The sequence below is a fragment of the Puma concolor genome, chromosome F2 (assembly GCF_028749965.1).
Source record: "Puma concolor isolate L17-30 chromosome F2, mPumCon1.1.hap2, whole genome shotgun sequence".
NCBI lineage: Eukaryota > Metazoa > Chordata > Mammalia > Carnivora > Felidae > Puma > Puma concolor.
Genome location: NC_141684.1, coordinates 77,296,521 through 77,312,024, shown reverse-complemented (window position 1 = coordinate 77,312,024; position 15,504 = coordinate 77,296,521). Strand labels below are relative to the sequence as shown.

Sequence of the window (15,504 nt, the reverse complement as noted above, 5' to 3'; positions counted from 1 at the left end):
CAACTGAGCCACCCAGGTGCCCCCTTCCTCTTGTCGTATAAGAAGCTATCCACAAAACCAAGGGAAGTCCCCCAAATCTACCTTTCCTTTAACTTTGGATCGTGAGTCAACAGAAAAGATATCAAGTCAGATGAACAGGCTAAAATATTGAACAGACTCCTCATAACTATTCTCACAAACACAATGAAACTTTGAAAAGCCACAATTTGAATATTATTAGAAAACTCGTTGTGGCCTGATCACAAAACATTTAAAAAAATTAATTAGAATTATGGATGATTTTTGTTCCCTCCTTTCTATTTGTCAGATTTTTTAAAATGCTAAATTCAGATTCTTTTTATCGCCACCTTATGCTATTTGAGAGTATGCTGTAAACAAATGAACTCACTTCATTTCGTTCCTGTGCAGGAAGCCAAAGTCAAGCCGGTGGAAACAGCAGTGAGCTACGTGTACACGGTTTTATCGGCACCTACTCTACTGTTCACTTTGTAGCTGCCTTGGGATGGGTAGGCGTAGCTCTTGTTTTCTCAGATACGAGAGCAATGAAATTGACCCAGACTCACCCAGCTTCCAGGAAATGGGCAAGTGCTCTGGTGAGAGGCAGGTACGGGAGGCGAGAACAAAAATAGGAACCGAGCAGACTGGGCATCAGATCCAATTTTCACCATAGTCGAATGGAGGAGAATGACAACCCAGGCGATTACCTGCAGTGTGATCGTAGTTACGACCTAGGTAAGCCCAGAGTGATGGGTTCCAGAAAGGCACCTCACCCAGGCTTGAGTTGGGGAAGTGGGGGTTACAGAAACTCTGCTGGAAGACGACATGCCCAACTGGAGTGGAGAAACATGTTCTGGGCCAAGGGAACAGCACACGAGAGTCTCCGAGGGAAGAGGGAGCAGAGCAAGTTGAGGGAATGCAGATTGTCCAGGAGGATGGGAGGTGAGGACAGGATGTGGCTAAGTGGAAACATCTAAGGCCAGGAGGAGGATGATCATGGAAATTATCTACTGCAGCCAGCAGCTGGACTTCGTCTAAGGCTATCCGAGGTCCTTGAAATGCATTAAGCAGACAGAACGTGATCAAGAGGACTCTTAGGAAGAGTATCCTGCAGTGACGAGGAGGGAAGATCGGGAGGTGCATGCAGCAGAAAGGAAGTGTGTCGAAAATCGGGTAGTCCTCAGGCGATCAATCCTGATGGCCTGTTGGGCAAAGCTGAACGCTTGGCCCTTGCGGGGCAGCCGCGGGGGCAATGCACGGCCCCTGGCCCCAGCTGCCCTTCCGAGGGGTGGGTGAGGTGCTATCCCCCAACCTGGGAAGAAGCAGGTCTGGCAGGGGGGATGTAAGCTCTGGTTTGGATGTGTTGGGTCTGCTGTGTCTGTAGTGTGTCTGGCTCTAGGACAGATGGTCAAGAGCCACTAGGAGGGCTCTGAGAGAGCAAACAAAACCGGTGATGCATGAGCTATGCGCAGGAAGGGAAACTCTGGTGGGGAATGAGATCGCTCAGAGAAAGGCCACCGCGTGGGGAACTGGCCCAGGACCGCACTTTCAGGAACAAGGAACGTTTGAGGAGTGAGCAGAGGTGAGGGCAGTGAAGAAGGCTGACACTGAACACTCGCGTCCAAGAAGCAGGAGAATGAGGACCCAGCGTGGTCAAGGCGAGCCGTGGGCAAGGAGCTTCCTGCCCTTCCCATCCCTCTTGGGCAGCTAGGGTTTGCACAAGCCCGAGCAAAGCCAGGGACTGTTGGGGAAAGGGCTGTAGTCCGGAGGCAGGCTGGGTGCTGGGTCCCACCTGGCTGGCTGCAGCACCCCTGCGTCTGGAGCCCGGTGTTGCCAACCCAGCGGGGGAGCAGTTCAGTGCTTGGTGCCCACCGGAAGCTGGCTGGGAGGTTGCCAGGCGTTGGCCGTGGGAGCGCTTAGACCGGGGCCTGGCTGGCTCGCCTGTTCAGGAAGCCTCCGCTGGTAATGTTAGTGGCACACGTGGATCTGTTTTAGGAGAATATTCTCTAACATTGGGCCTGTCCTGTAAACTCCTAATTCTGTTTGGCTCTAAAAGTAATTACCATACTTCACAGCCGTTTATGAAAGTATATTAAAATTAAGCAGGGAACTCACAATCTATTTCTTTTTCAAACACTAGAGTTTGGTTTTTAGAAGTAAGAAATATGTCCATTTCTTAAAGTACCGTAGACTTTCTTCACTCTCCTGTTCAGAAGTCAGAATCTAATCACCCCTTATCTGACGAACTGAAAGGAGAAAAATATCATAAGGCTATATTAAAATCCAGGGATTCTGCACTGAATAACTAGAGTTTCTTCTTTCAGCGATTACATAAATCTTCTTTTACAAGCAACATAACTACTGAACTTTATTTTTTTATTTTTATTAAAAAAAATTTTTTTTTAACGTTTATTTATTTTTGAGACAGAGAGAGACAGAGCATGAACGGGGGAGGGTCAGAGAGAGGGAGACACAAAATCGGAAGCAGGCTCCAGGCTCTGAGCTGTCAGCACAGAGCCCGACCCGGGGCTCGAACTCACGGACCACAAGATCATGACCTGAGCCGAAGTCGGCCGCTTAACCGACTGAGCCACCCAGGCGCCCCACTACTGAACTTTAAAATAAAGCACAGATACATTCCTATCTCTAAATAACACAGCATAAAATAAAAGAACTACATTTTATTTTATTTAAAAACATTTGTTTGTTAAAAAATTCTTTTCATGTTTATTTATTTTTGAGAGAGAGAGACAGAGTGTAAGGGGGCGGGGAGGGCAGCAAGGTAGGGAGACACAGAATCCGAAGCAGGCTCCAGGCTCCAAGGTGTCAGCACAGAGCCCGGCACGGGGCTCAAACCGATGAAGCAGGAGATCATGACCTGAGCCGAAGTCCGGAGCTTAACCGATTGAGCCGCCCAGGTGCCCCAAAAGAACTACGTTTTAAAGAAATGGGCCATAGGTAACCAGAAGGGAGGTGGGTGAAGGGATGGCCAACACAGGTAAAGGGAATTAAGAGATACAGACTTCCAGTAATTTTTTTTTTTAATTTTTTTTTTCAACGTTTATTTATTTTTGGGACAGAGAGAGACAGAGCATGAACGGGCGAGGGGCAGAGAGAGAGGGGGACACAGAATCGGAAACAGGCTCCAGGCTCTGAGCCATCAGCCCAGAGCCCGATGCGGGGCTCGAACTCACGGACCGCGAGATCGTGACCTGGCTGAAGTCGGACGCTTAACCGACTGCGCCACCCAGGTGCCCCAGACTTCCAGTAATCGAATAAATCACGGACATGAAAAGTACAGCCCGGGGAATATAGTTGTCATAATGATGTCTGGTGACTGATGGTCGCTACTAGATTCCTACACCTATAGAGAGGAAGGAGAAACACTCGGGTGTCTACACAAGCCAGAGCACCGGATACGGATACAGCACCAGCCCAGATGGATGGGGCATTCCATTTCTCCACAAAAGCTGAGCTAAGAAAAATGTCAGGTCGATAATGAAGAAAGACTGGGAGGAAACGTAATACAGGTGAGTCGGGTCTCCTTGAGGAGATTTCACAGCAGCGAGACTGGTGGGCAGGGCAGTGGAAGATCGACATTTTTTATTGACCAGCTACCATATCCTGGGTGTGGTGCTCAGTGCTTTATGCCTATTATGACATCCTTACAAGAAAATGAGTAGAGCTTTCCCCCTGGGAAGAGTGCCACAGTCCTATGGCTGGTTAACAGACATCAACATTCAACAAAACTTGGCAGTGAAATTATTTGCAGAAGCTATCATAAGAGTGCTTTTCTTTGTCTCAGATTGTTTTGTAGGACCTTGGAGTTTAATAACAGAGACCCAGATGCCTAATCCGTCCAGCTCGGTCTTGTGCCTGACTCACTGGATGGCCTTCGTGAAATCATTCTCCATCGGTGAGTGCATTTCCTTGCTGCTAAGACAAAACTAAAAATACGTATTGTCTTCAGGGGTTATGGTAAGCACTGGCTGAGTAATTTTTGCTAAGAAATTGCAACTTTTTCAAGTATAGAGGAGAGAAAAAGATGTATTTCATCATACAGGAAATCTTTTTGGGAGTTGCCCTATCCTAAAGTGATACAATATAACAGAAAAAACTTTCTACAACCTCTAAGCTTCATTAGACCACGGGACACAAAGTGCCGTAATTCTCGTGCTTTCTGATGCTGGCCAAGACACGGCCAAGACAGTTGCAAGAAGCAGTTCAGTCGTTCAAGACACGGTCAGTCGTTCAAGACACGGTGTGCGGGGGAGAGAGCAGTCTTTTTCTGTCCTGCTCTTCACACACGGGGCGGGTCCCCCATGGACCTGGTCCAGCCGGGCCAGACATCTCTCATGTGTCTGTGCTCCCAAAGTGTACTCTTTCCCAAGTGCTAAGCCCACCGGCAACTTTTCTTTGGAATTTATATGACTCCGTGTTTTGGCTGCTACAAATCTAGTTTTATAAAGTGCTGGGTTTTCTAATTTTTTAAAACAAATTTTTAATGTTTATTTAGTTTTGAGAGACAGAGACAGAACACGAGCAGGGGAGGGGCACAGAGAGGAGACACAGAAGCTCAAGCAGGCTCCAGGCTCTGAGCCATCAGCACAGAGCCCGACGCGGGGCTTAAACCCATGAGCCGTGAGATCATGACCTGAGCCGAAGTCGGAGGCTTAACCGACTGAGCCACCCAGGCGCCCTTGAGTTTTCTAATTTTAAGCAGGAAAATTCTGCCCCACTCGCTTTGTATTTTCTATGATTTTATTCATCTCCCTTTAATTTGAGTGACCGAGTCTAGCGGCTAAGAAGGTTTTGAGAGACAACTCAGGATAGTAGAAAAAGCCTAAAATGTGGAAGCCAGGAGAGGAATCCCGACATTGCTACCAACTCTCTTACGGCCTTGGATGCATTCCTCAGATCTTTGAAATTCAGGGTTTTTTGACCATCCGATGGGGAGAATGATATTGACCTTGTAGAGTTGTTGTAAGGGTTAGAGATCTTTGATATATTTGCTTTATGAAACAAGCATATATTGAGTACCAAGTTCCTTACGTGGAAATATGGCTGCAAACAAGACAAATAACCAGCTCTTATACAGCCAGAGTTTCAGTGGGGAGCTATATCTAAAGTTACTGGGTCTAGAACTCGGGCAAACAGTCCATAGACACGGTGGGCACCTCCATATTGGATGCCAGTGAGTTCTTCCTTTATCCTCCAGACACAGGACAAAGGGACATTTTGAGGGGTCATCTGGTCCTCCTGTTGCTTCCATTTTCACGACTTATTCGGATAGCAGTTACTGAGCAGCTGGATCCCACGTGCACAGGCTTCCTCCAGCACTAGGAACACGGAAGTGATCGGGCTGTGGCCTTGGTCTCAGGGCTGACAGTCGGGGAGACAGACAGGCAGTTACCCTTCAGTGTGCTGGGGACTGTGGGGTCCTTTGGAGGGGGAGTGCTTCCCAGAGGGATCTGGGAACTAAGTCTTGAAAGATGAAGGGGATTTGGCACAACGAGGCGTGGTCGGGAAGGTGGAGAAGGTGCTCAAGATAGAGAGGACCGAGGCCAAGGCTTGGAGGGCACAGGGTCCTTGCTGTCTTGGGGGCAGTAGAAAATAATTCAGTATGAAGTACAGGGTGTAGGGAGGGGGTGGGGAGAGATAAGGGGTGCCGGATACACGAAGAGAGCTCAGCCTCACACGTGTGCTGAGGAAGTTAAAACCTCTTACACGAGCCTGAGATTTTTGGAGAAGAGGTCAAACTGGAGACTCAGTGACACTGGCCAGAGGTTGAACCAGGGCACTGGTCATCAGGAGAGTCAGGCAGCAATGTTTGAGGAGGTGGACAGCCCAGTGGAGAGCGGCTGGGGTGAGGAGTGGTGGGAGGGCGGACCTGGGTCCCCCCAAGGAGGACGGCCAAGCCATGGACCTGGGGAGGGAGGGAGCGCAGTCTTTGATGACAAAGGCCGCCTCGAGCTCTTGCTAGCCCTGTGGCCCCGGGAAAGTTACCGAACTCTCTGTGCCTCAGACCCTTCATCTAAAAGTGAGCATGATGATAGTAGAACCTCATAGGGTGTTGCGTTGTTACGTGGCTTAAAGAAAATAAGGCATGTAAGGCACTCAGAAGGGTGTCTGGAGTGTCCCAAGTCCTCAGGAGGTGCCAGCTTTTCTTAGGGGACACAGCAAGATGGAGATTCTTGGAGGAGAAAGAGGGCTCAGGAGGACCAGGGGGTCTCCTTCTGTTTCCCGTGACAAGAGGTTGCTTCAAGACTTTAAGAACACCATTTCGGTCACCTTGTCAAAGGAGGTAAACTCCACAACGGAGGCTGCCTCACCGGCTGCCAGCTGCGCAAAACCCGGGGCAACTCTCTCTGAACAGATTTGTGGAGTCCGGGACACCTAAGACAGCGGACCCCACATCCGCTTCAGGGCTCGAGCAAGAGAAACGTAAGTGAAAACGTTCAGGCCGTAGATCCCTGTGGGGGGTTCAGTCTTCATACGAGGTCGGGGACCAAGCGGGGTCCTGGTGAGATGGTGAAGCACGTGCAGTTTGTTTTTACCCAAACTGCTACCAACTTCTCTGATGTTTTTCTAAAGACATCTTTTTTATTTTTTTAAATGTTTATTCATGTTTTAGAGAGAGAGACAGACAGAGTGGGAGCAGGGGAGGAGCAGAGACAGACAGGGACACAGAACCCGAAGCAGGCTCCAGGCTCCGGGGTGTCAGCACAGAGCCCGACGCGGGGCTCAGACTCATGAACCGCGAGGTCGTGACCTGAGCCAAAGTCGGATGCTTCACCGTCTGAGCCACCCAGGCGCCCCTCAAGATCTATTTCTTTTAAGTTTTTTCACGGCACCAATGAATAATAAATTCTTAGTGGCTTATTTAAAAAGTAAACATATCCTAGGAGCACTTGGGCGGCTCAGTCAGTTAAGCATCTGACTCTCGATTTCAGCTCAGGTCCTGATCTCAGGGTCGTGAGATCGAGCCCCGTGTTGGGCTCCGTGCCGAGTGTGGATCCTGCTTAAGATAATCTCTCTCTCAAGGGGAGGCTGTCTCCCCTTCTGCTGCACTCTCTCTCAAAGAAGTCGACAAGTTATTAATTAATTAATTAAAATAAAAGTATACACACCCTAAACGGGCAATTGATGACCAAGGCATTTCGAAATCAGCCTGCCCCTCCTCTCACTCACCAAACGACTGGGTTTTCCACGCTAGCAAGTCAGAGAGCTCTGCTTGCCTCAGACGTGCACCGCTGTTCATGAAACACTTGAATCTGGTTCTTGCTCTCCATGCTTATGTCTGCCTTCCTTCTGGACGCATCCAACCCTCTGACCTCCTTGACCCGATGACCTTATTCTCTGCTGGGCCACGGCTTCCCGTTCTCACGGTGCAGAATGTGAAGTCTGAGCCTCGTTATCTTTTGAAACTGTTCCACCTCGAAAATCATGAATCAGACATCCTCCTTGCTGGTCACAAACTTGCCACTGCAGCTTCTTGCACAAAGGTCCCCGGCGCAAGTGTCCCTCTGGCTGTGGGTGGCGTGCACACCTCCCCCTTTCTCTCCGTTAGCGGGCCTCTCTGCTCTATTAATGTTCCCGAGATCCAAGTTGGATTCTGGCCCCCATGACACAACCACGTTTCTGGTAAGCTCTCTTGCCCTCCCTTTGCTACATATGCCTGGCAAATTCAATTCCTTGTCTGTTTTTCGTTTTTCTAGTTTACTTATTTACTTTGAGAAAGAGAAAGAGAGAGCAAGCAGAGGAGGGGCAGAGAGAGAGAGAGGGAATCCCAAGCAGGCTCCACCCTCCCAGCGAGGAGCTGGATACAGGGCTCGAACCCATGAACCCGTGACATTATGACCTGAGCTGAAATCAAGAGCTGGACAGCTAATCAACTGAGCCACTCAGGCACCCCTAGCGGAGTCAATTCTTTTTTTTTCTTTTAACGTATTTTTAATGTTTTATTTATTTTTGAGAGAGAGAGACAGAGACAGAGTGCAAGCAGGGAAGAGGCAGAGAGAGAGGGAGACACAGCATCCGAAGCAGGCTCCAGGCTCCGAGCCGTCAGCACAGAGCCCGACGCGGGGCTCAGATCCACAAACCGCGAGATCATGACCTGAGCCGAAGTCGGACGCTTAACCGACTGAGCCACCCAGGCGCCCCATGGTGAATTCAGCTCTGAATGAACTCAACCATAGCCATTCTCCGGCCTTGACCAGGCTGCTGAGTGTCACCACTGGGAAGCTCCCCAGCTAGGCACATGGTGAGCGCTATATGCCTTTGATCACCAACCACAGGGGTGCTCCCTTTTCCTGGCAATCTCTCTATGCTTCTCTCAAAACACTTTTCACAAATGTTCCATCTCCTTCAATCTCAAATATGCCCCGCCTCTCCCTAACTGACTTTGCTTCATATTTCACAAAGAGATAGAAATACCAGACAAGACCTTTCTCGACTTCGTGCCATCAAATCGACACCACCACCTGCATCGGCCCTGGTTTTCCCCTCCTCTCGATAGAACTGAGTGGCCATTTCCCCTTTAACAGAGACTTATTTTCCATCCTGCCCTGGACCGAAGGTACTGAGAAGTGATTTATGGTTGCAGACACGTGGTGCTTACTGGCAACCCCGATGGAAGCCATATTGAAGTGGAAAAAGAAGGAGCCAGAAGGTGGAGAAAGCAACAGAGCGGCTGTAAGCCAGTTCAGTCGAGAAATCTGATTATGAAGAGAGGCAGTCACTTAAGTGCTCTCTTCTGAACCTTAGGCTATCAGCTATTGCCCTCATCTTTCCCCTGGTCCCCCCTACCCATTCCTTTCTGCCCTCAGATATGCAACGTCCTCTGAACCTCAACACTAGTACGAACAGCTAGACAAACCGGAAACAGAAACCACCCTCATACCTTGTATACCTCAGCTATTGGCCTATTATTTGCTTCCCTTCGTAATCAAATTTCTACAACGGCTGTCCATAGCAGTCTTATTACTTTTTCCACCTTCCGGTTCCTTCAAATCTCGCTTCCATATGGCTTTTGTTAGGATCACCAGTGATGTCCAGATTAGTGAAACCGAAAATCACTTCTCTGTCTCCTGAGGTGTTTCCCTGAGGCAAGTCCTCAGGGAAAATCTTGTAGATTTGGGAAAGTAACGTCCAAAGGTGATGGAATCGGCTTAACAAATTAACTCCCCATTTACTGACTGCATAGTCTGTGTGAGGCACTGGCTTGAGTAATGGGACTTCACAGAGACACGCAGGATGTGGCCTCTTATCATGGGCCTACTGGCCGGCACCGTAAAGAAATGGTGGTGATACACCGAGCTCCAAGCAGTAAGTAAGTGAAGCAGATGGGTCCCAGGGAGCACCAGGGAAGAAGGAGAGTCAACCTTCTCTACAGTGGGCAGGAAGGGCAGTGCCTGAACTGAGGACCTGAATGACGAGGGAGCACACTCCAGGCCGTGGAAGCTTGTGCAGTGCAGGGGGACTTGTTGCTGTGGTGACAGTCGGGGAACTTCCTGTCACATGGGACACAAAAGTCTGCAGCGGAAGTGACGATGGAGGGAAGGACAGACATGACCAGTCGGACGGTGATCTCTGACCAGGACCGCAGAGGTGCTCACAGCAAGGACACTGGCCGCCAGCCCTCTCTCCATCCCAGTGACATCGGAACCACTGTATTTGACCTAGGTATGGTCCTGGGTGTCAGCAGGTGCTGAATAAAGGACTGAATATTTTAGCTCATGAAACTTGCCACATTACTGGTGTTGTTTTCATTAAAAGTGTTACTGCATCTGACCTGCTTAGAACACTATTAGGCACAGCGTTTAAGAGACAGCAGGACATAGGAACACCTGGGTGGCTCAGTCGGATAAGCATCTGACTTCGGCTCAGGTCACGATCTCACGGTCCGTGGGTTCGAGCCCCGCGTCGGGCTCTGTGCCGACAGCTCGGAGCCTGGTGCCTGCTTTGGATTCTGTGTCTCCCTCTCTCTCTGCCCCTCCTCCACTCATACTTTCTCTCTCTCTCTCTCTCTCTCAAAATAAATAAATGAATATTAAAAAAAATTAAAAAAACAAACAAACAAAAAAGACAGCGGGGCATAACGGTTGGACCCCAACCTACTAGACTAGACGCCCAGAGTTTATGCCCTGGCTTCGCTGTCTGCCATGACTGGCCAAGTTACTTAGCCTCTTTGTACCTTCTGTGCCTTGGGAACTCTGATAGTACCTAACTCACAAGGTTACCACGAAGGTGAAATGAGAGTTTATATGTGTAAAACACTTAATGCTTTGTAACAATTCACAACAATTGCCCACATTACCACTAATAGTAGGCACGACTAACAATTATTGTTAATAATTTATATTGTGACTAAATAATTATTGACCATTATGATGAAATTTTCCAAGCGCTCCGACTCCTAGAGCCCCAGCCCTGCCCTCACCACTGCACTCTTTTCCTGGCATATCCATATCTCTTGCTGACTTGAGATACATGTCGGTCATCAAGCGTGTCCGTCAGCTGACGGAAGAGGCAGGGGAAACTGTAGCAACCATCCACAGACCCAACCATCATGCTATTCCCAAGTCGGAATAGCTCTTCTTCCTCACTGAAAGTATGATTGAATACCTCATGGATGAACCAGCATGGAATTGGGTTCTGGAAGGCGAAAGAAAGAAATTACCACTCCAGGTGTGCTCTCTGGAAGCTTCACATGACACCCTCCCCATTTTGTTTATTGTCACGTCAGCTTTGGGATTTACTGTCCAACTAGTCCGAAGAGCATGTGTTTTTATATTTTGCAAGACTGTCTCAACCAGCAGTGTAAAACAACAGAAAACAGTTGCAAAGCTTTCACTTTTAAAGGGTTTCCAAGCACCCTGCCCTTTTCCTAAAGGACTCTTTTCCCTTTTATGGATGAGCACCAGGCTCCAAGACAGTGTAAATAGAGCTTCCTGTTCCAGGGAAGTGTTGGCTCCTGCAGGAGCCCAGGGGTCCTTTGGGAAAAGTTGATAGGAACTATGAGCTGTATGTGACCTGCGGCCCAGGAGTCAGCTGAGCCAGCAGGGAGGGAAACACATTTAACAGCCCCTTTGTGCAGACTGAGGTCCCAGAAGCACTTCTGGGAAAGTAAGTCTGGTGCCATACACACAGTCCTTGTAAAGAATGGCAGGGAAGCCGGCCGAGCTGAAGAAGGACATGCCCAGATTAGACGCCCAAATCTTGGACCTGGCTGCTTTGAAGAACCGAGAGATATCTGAAACTCCCTGTGTTCCATATGAGTGAAGGTTTAAGAATCAGGAAAAAACCCAAATTGATGTCGCACGACTTTAGTCCAACGGCAACTATTTTTTCAGGGTGCTTGGTGTTCGCACACTGCTGGCCTGCAAGTTAAAATCCATTACCCGATGCTTTTTGTTGGTAATAAAAGCATTACTTGTATGTGGTTGAGTCGATGGGCCATCCATCTGAGAAGGGTGCTCTTTGACTTTTGTGTGCTTCCCAGTCTCATCGATGGTGGAAAGAAAGTAAACCGAGAAAGCATACTAGTCCTTTTAGATTCACTCATAATGATACCATGACAATTATGAGTATTATTTTGAGGATAGCTGACATTTACTGAGTACTCGCTATGTGCTAATCAATGAATTCAGCCAATAGTCTCCATCAATGCAAAAAAAAAAAAAAAAAATGAGCATGAACTGACAAACCGGGTTTGCTAATCTAACGTAAAGTCCGCAAAGGGACACCCGGAAATCAAGAAACAGAAATACAAGTGAAAGTAGCGACATGGAAATTCTTGTCTTCTTGTTCTGCACAACGTTCTCTCGTAGTTTGTCTACTAAAGGGGTGTGGGCACCCAGTTTGGAGACAGCTCTGCAAACACTGAGCTGTTACTATTTCCCTTTGAAGGGTGAGAGAGATCGGAGGACGAAGATCTGAAGAGGTGAAACCCTGGCCCGAGGTTTGCAGGGCTATCATCGTGGGACGGGCTGCGGTGCCCTCTCCGTGACCTCATGATCTCACTCATTGCTGTAGCTGCAGTTCCAGGAAGCTGTACAATCGTGTATTCATATTTCTGCCTCTTCTCAGTCTCAATTTAGAGGGATGTACTCAAACGAGGTGTCCGCAGGTGTTCTCGTCGCATCATCTGAGGTCTTTAAAGCAGATGGAGTCAAATTTGTGACGTTGTTCTTGGGCCAGACATAAAAATTTCAGAATGAGTTGAGATTTCTTCATCTGAAGTTTGCCTTATTAATCAAGAAAGGAAGCCCAGATATTGGGCTTATGGTGGTTAAGAGTAAGCATGGAACGGCAATTGGAATTAAGAAAATGACACCATTTGGAACAGCCTCGACAAAGAATAAAATGTGGGGGTGCCGGGTTGGCTCAGTTGGTAGAGCATGTGACTCTTGATATCAGGGTCTTGAGTTCAAGCCCCATGTTGGGGTAGAGTTTACTTAAAAAGAAATTTAAAAAAAGAGGGCAAAATGTTTAGGAATAATGAAAGCAATGCAAAACTTGTGTTTTGGAAACTATAAAACATTTTTGAGTGAAATTTGAAAGTTCTAAATAAATGAAACATAACCAGTGCTCATGGATCGGAAGACTTTCTGTTGCTAAAATAGCAAATACTCCCCAAATTCCTCTACAGATTCCACTCAATTCTTATCAAGCATGAGCTGGCTTATCAGAAGAAGTTTACAAGCTCATCCTAAAATTTAGTGGAAATTCAAGAGATCAAAAATAGCCCAAACAATCTCAGATAGGAAAAACAAAGTTGGAGGATTCACACTTCCCAATTTCAAAACTTACCGTAAGACGGATGCCTGGGTGACTCGGCCAATTAAGCCTCGGACTTTGACTCAGGTCATGACCTTGCAGTTCGTGGGTTTGAGCCCCGAGTCAGACTGTGTAGTGACAGCTGGATCCTGGAGCCTGCTTCAGATTCTGTGTCTCTCTCTCTCTCTCTGCCTCTCCCCTGCTCGTGCTCTGTCTCTCTCTCCCTCTCAAAAATACATAAATGCTTAAAAAAAATATCTTACTATAGGACAATAGCAATCAAGACGGTGTAGTACTGACATAAGGATAGATGTATATCAATGGAATTGAATTGAGACTCCAGAAATAAACCCTCACGTTTATAGTCAATTGATTTTTGACAAGCGCACCAGGACAATTTAGTGGGGAAAGGAAAGTATTTTCAATAAATGGTCCTGGGACAACTGGATATCCACATGCCCAGAGTGAAATTGGACCCTTACCTCATACCCTATAAAAAAATTAATGCAAGTTCGATCAAAGACTTAACATAAGAGCTAAAACTATAAACATCTAGAAAAAAACAGGTGTACATCCTTATGACCTTGGATTATGCAGTAGTTCTTATATGGCACAGGAAGCTCAAGCAAAGATTAAAAAAAAAAAAAGATAAAGTGGACTTCATCAAAATTTAAAACTTCTGTACCTTGAAGGATACTATCAAGAGTGTAAAAAGGCAATCCAAAGAATGGAAGAAAATTTTTGCAAATCACATATCTGATAGGGGACTTGACTCTAGAATACTTAAAGAGTTCTCACACTTCATTAATAAAAAGGCAATTTCACAACAAAAACCTCAAACGGCCCAATTTTTAAAATGGGCAAAGGGTTTGAACAGATATTTCTGCAAAGAAGATACACAAATGGTCAATGAGCACCTGAAAAGATGCTCAACATCACTAATCATCAGGGAAACAAAAGTCAAAACTACAAGATACCAATTCATTCTCATCAGGTTGGGTATTATAGCAAACAGACAAAACAAAACAACAAGTGTCGGGTAAGGACGTGGAGAATTTGGAACCCTTGTGTTCTGTTGGTGGGAATATAAAATGGTGCAGCTGCTGTAGAAAATGGCACAGTGGCTCTTCAAAAACTTAAACAAAGAATTGCAGTATGATCCAACAACTTCACTTCTGGGTGTATTCCCAGAAGAATTGAAAGTAGGGACTCAAACAGGTATTTGCACAATGATGTCCACACCAGCCTTGTTTCTAATAGCCAGAAGGTGGAAGCTATCCAAGTGTTCATTGACTGATGAGTGGATGAATAAAATGTGGTATATTCATACAGTGGAATATTATTCAGCCTTAAAAAGAAAATTCTGACAGATGTTCCCACATGGATGAACCTTGAAGATATCATACGAAGTGAAATAAGCCAGCCACACTGTATTACTGTATTATACGCTTATACAGAGTGCCTACAGTACTTACACAAAGTACCCATGGGGGCGCCTGGGTGGCTCAGTCAGTTAAGCGTCTGACTTCAGCTGAGGTCATGGTCTCACAGTCTGTAAGTTTGAGCCCCGCGTTGGGCTCTGTGCTGACAGCTCAGAGCCTGGAGCCCACTTCAGATTCTGTGTCTCCCTCTCTCTACCCTTCCCCTACTCATGCTCTGTCTCTCTCTCTCTCTCAAAAATACGTAAACATTAAAAACGTTTTTTTAAAAAAGCAAAGTACCCCTGGTACTCAAATTCTTAAAGACATGAAGTAGAATCGTGGTTTCCAGGAGCAGGAAGAAAGAGAGGATAGGAAGTTATTTTTTAATGGATACAGAGTTTCAGTTGGGGAAGATGAAAAAGTCCTGGAAATGGATAGTGGTAATAGTCCTACAACACTTTCAATGTACTTAATGCCATAGAACTGTACATTTAAAAATGGTTAAAATGGTAAAATTTACACTCTGTGTATTATACCACAGTAAGAATATAAAGTAAGAAAAATAAAAAGACAACCCAGTTAAAATATGGGCAAAGAATCTGAATAGAAACTCCTTTAAAGAAGGTATACAAATGACCAACAAGTACATAAAAAAGATGCTCAGTATCATTAGTCACTAGGGAAACACAAATCAAAACCACAAGGAGATACTGCTTCATAGCCAGTAGGGCGCCTCTAATCAAGAAGACACATAATAAATGTTGACAAAACTGTGGAGAGACTGAAACCCTCATACACCAATGGCGGAAATGTAAGATGGCCCAGCTATTTTAGAAACAGTTTGGCAGTAGCTCAAATAGTTAGACATAGAGTTATCATTGATCCAGCAATTCCACTCCTAGGTATATACCCATGAAACAAATGAACACATATATCCACACAAACCTGCACATGAATGTTCATAGTAGCGTTGTAGTAGCTAAGAAGTGTAAACAACCCAAATGGCCATCAACTGATGAGCGAATAAATAAAATGTGGTACACAAACGGAATATTATTCTATGATAAAAAGAAAGAAAATACTAATGAATGTTAAAACATGGATGAACCTTTGAAAACATTAAGGTAAGGGAAAGAAGCCACTCATGAAGGACTACGTATCGTAAGATTCCATTTACATGAAATATCTAGAACAAGCAAATCTATAGTGACGGATAAGCAATTAGTGGTTGCTTAGGGCTAGGGGGATGGGAGTAAGAGTGGATTGGTATGGGGGGGGCACCTGGGTGGCTCAGTTGGTTGAACGT

At 46.4% G+C, this 15,504-nt stretch overlaps 1 long non-coding RNA gene across 1 annotated transcript; it reads left to right on the top strand.

Moving 5' to 3' along the window:
- The first annotated feature begins 3,353 nt into the window (after positions 1 to 3,353).
- On the top strand, positions 3,354 to 9,752 carry LOC147572127 (uncharacterized). The gene is made up of 3 exons (XR_015247084.1): positions 3,354 to 3,527; positions 3,803 to 3,913; positions 5,216 to 9,752. It is a non-coding gene; the product is annotated as an uncharacterized LOC147572127 (long non-coding RNA).
- The last annotated feature ends 5,752 nt before the right edge of the window (positions 9,753 to 15,504 follow it).